Here is a 3,338-nt window from a genome sequence, read left to right on the forward strand (position 1 = left end):
CATTAGCTCAAAGCAAAGGCGAAATTAGAGCAGTAACTATAAAACATTTCTCCTCTCCCCCAAAGCTGAAAAAATAAGCAACAACTTGAGTATTTTAATGAGGCACACACATAGTGAACCTCTGAATGAATAAATGAAAACTGTTTATTGAGCGCCTTTTATTTGTCGGAATTATGCTAGGGACAAAAATACAAGCACGTAGTACAGGTCCTGTCCTCAAACAGATCTCAGTTTGGATCCCTTCTTTGCCATACCTCATACAGACACCTCCAATAAGGTAGGTTTGAATGCCATTTCTAACAGCAGCCTCCTCTCACCATTGTGGGTCTAGCCTTCCTGCCTTCGCCTGAAATGAACATGTCCCACGCTGGATTTGGCTGTTCCCATCACCCCTTCTCAGCCTTGTTTTCGTTGGTCTTGTCCAGGAACCTTCTCTTACCAGGAAGCTCTTGCCAGAGGCGCTCAGAGGAACCGGGCAAAGCCGAGGGCTGGACCTTGAGCAAGTTCAAATTCCTCTCTCCACTTCGTTCCCCCCCCCCCCCGCCCCGTCCCCCAGCTCGGGTACTCTAGGGTAGTCATCACCTCCACCAGGGGAGTGGCTTGTTGGTGTTCAGCTCCAACACCTTTCCTTTCCTTTTAAAATCCGTCTCCTCTTCCTCTCTTTTCCTTTACTTTCCCTTTCGTATTTGCTCAAATGAATCCGAGATGGGGTTCTAGTAGGAAATAGCTTCAGCGATTATTTTAACAATGCATACAAAGGAAAACGAATGTGTTTCCCTGACCGGGAATCGAACCCGGGCCGCGGCGGTGAAAGCGCCGAATCCTAGCCACTAGACCACCAGGGAACCGAAAGAAAACCTTCACTTAATCTATTTCTTTTTATTTATGCTGCCCCCCCCTCCCCGCCCGCGTCAAGATTCATTTCTATCAATTTCTTCAGCTCTTCAAGAAAGTCTTCCAAGCCAAACCACGCGATAGAGCAATCCATTGTGCCTGAGTACACAGAAAGGGCTCAGCCCTGATGGATCTCCACTTCAACAAACTAAAAAAAAAAGATGTGCTTTTTTTTTTTTGGCGAGACAATGAGGGTTAAGTGACTTGCCCAGGGTCACACAACGAGTACGTGTCAAGTGTCTGAGACCATATTTGAACTCAGGTCCTCCTAAATCCAGGGCTGGTGCTTTATCCACTGCGCCACCTAGCTGCCCCCTTTTTTTTTTTTTTAAAGATGTTCATTTTCCTGGGCTCTTCTCAGGCCAAAGATGGGTCATTGCAGGAACACAACATTCGCTTTCTTTCTTATTCTTGTTGACATTCTTGTAGTCCCTGCATCTGTATTGATTTTCCTGGTCCTACGCTTTGAATCAGTTCATACAACTCTTGCCTTGTTTCTCAGAATTCCGCATACTGGTCATTTCTTAGACCGCCATCTATCCGACCATTTCCCAAACGACGGTCAAAGGATTCCCCCTTTGTTGTTGTCCATACCTGCCTTCACCCCATCTCAGAACTAGCTAAGAATATTTTGGCCTCTGAGCTCCCAGGATCTTTCTTTGTGGCCTTCATCTCCTTGGGGTATTTGCCCATCAAAGACATTATCTCAGGCTTAGGGAGTTTTCTCTCCAAACTCCAAAAGGATTTTCCAGAAATGTGGGACCGAGTCCCCGCTGCACCAACAATGTAAGACAGCAGGAACCTGTCTTGCCCCAGACCCTCAGACGCGAGACCCTTTTTTGCCTTGGTCAATTTCCTGAGAAGCGAGCTGCTGCTAGCTCAGTCGGCACTTTTTTTTTTAAATGTATGAGGTATTTTATTTTTTCCGTTACATGTAAAGATAGTTCTCAACTTTTGTTTATACATGCTTTACAATTTCAGATTTTTCTCCCTCCCTCCCCTCCCTTCCCCCTCCCCTAGACAGCAGGTAATCTGATATAGGTTATATCTATATATCTCTATACATATACATATAGATATATATATATACACACACACATTCAGTCGGCACTTTTAAGAGTGCCTTTCTCTTCTGCCGTCTGAGCTAGAGAGAGTTTCCACAGCTGGTGGGATCGTAAATTGCTACTTGTTTCAGTGGCCCAAGAATGAAGCCAAGAATGCACGAAGCCAGGATAGTTTTGTCTTTTTCGTGAAAAGAAACTTTAACATTCCCTGACCGGGAATCGAACCCGGGCCGCGGCGGTGAAAGCGCCGAATCCTAGCCACTAGACCACCAGGGAGCACACTGACCGGCTCGCAGATCAGCTCTCACGACTCTCTCTCTCTCCAACACTTTCATAACGTCTATTGCTTTCGGTTTCTCTGTAAATGCTTCGTACTCATTCTGTCCCTTTAGTTCCCAGGAAACTACCAAACGCTGGGGACATGGACGCAGGTGGGGATCCCCGCGCCCAGCCGCAGGCCCTCTCAGAGACGTGTTTGCCGGAAGCAAAGTCTTCCGGGCTGCTGCAACAGAGGGTCCCCTGATTGCTCTGGGTGCCCCGGGACCTGAGCTCCGACGCGCAAGGCGAGAGGGGCGCTGAGCTTCGGGCCTCCTAGTCCAACAAAGGCCCCTTCCCGGCCCTCTCCTGTCCCCTCCCTTGCACTGGCTTCTTATTCTCTGCGCCCGTACCTGCTGAACGGCCCCCAAAACAGCTGTTTCTCCATCCTATGGGCTTCGAAGTTCACAGAGGAAGGAACCAAGCAGGCTCTGGCAGGTCCCACTTGCTGGACCAGTGGGCTGTGGCCGTCCACCACTGGGGCCATCTAGAATGAAGGTGTTCTTGGTTCCCAGTTATATGTAGCCCTCTCAAATAGAATTCACACAGAATATAAATTCAGAATATATTGAATTGGTCTTTCCCTAGCACTATTTTAATGTACTGGGTGTACTGTATAGTTAAACTTTAATAACTTAAGACGGCTTTAGGTGTTACATGGGTGGGAGGGAGGTTGTGCTTAGGGTGGGGTGTTGGCTAGGAATTGGATTGACATTGAAATCACCAAATCTCAAGAGTTGAATGGAACTTGACCATTAGCCAGTCCAAACTGTACCTTTACATCCATTCTTGACATTCCATAGGAGGCATATGATTTCAGTTTAGAGGAAACCAACTACCATCTGAAGCAGCTCATTCCATTTTGGAAAAGTTCTCAGTTAAGATTTTTTTTTTGGCGGGGTAATGAGGGTTAAGTGACTTGCCCACACAGCTAGTAAGTGTCGAGTGTCTGAGGTCACATTTGAACTCAGGTCCTCCTGAATCCAGGGCCGGTGCTTTATCCATTGATTTTTGTTCTCCTTATATTAAAAGACTCTACTCTGAATCTTGCATCCATTACTATTT

General features: G+C 46.9%; 2 non-coding genes across 2 annotated transcripts; both read right to left on the bottom strand.

The window, feature by feature from the left end:
- Positions 1-773: 773 nt before the first annotated feature.
- On the bottom strand, positions 774-845 carry TRNAE-UUC. Its single transcript has one exon. It is a non-coding gene; the product is annotated as a tRNA-Glu (tRNA).
- A 1,317-nt stretch (positions 846-2,162) lies between these two features.
- Positions 2,163-2,234, bottom strand: TRNAE-UUC. The gene has a single exon. It is a non-coding gene; the product is annotated as a tRNA-Glu (tRNA).
- Positions 2,235-3,338: the final 1,104 nt, after the last annotated feature.

This window comes from Dromiciops gliroides, chromosome 4, assembly GCF_019393635.1.
Source record: "Dromiciops gliroides isolate mDroGli1 chromosome 4, mDroGli1.pri, whole genome shotgun sequence".
NCBI lineage: Eukaryota > Metazoa > Chordata > Mammalia > Microbiotheria > Microbiotheriidae > Dromiciops > Dromiciops gliroides.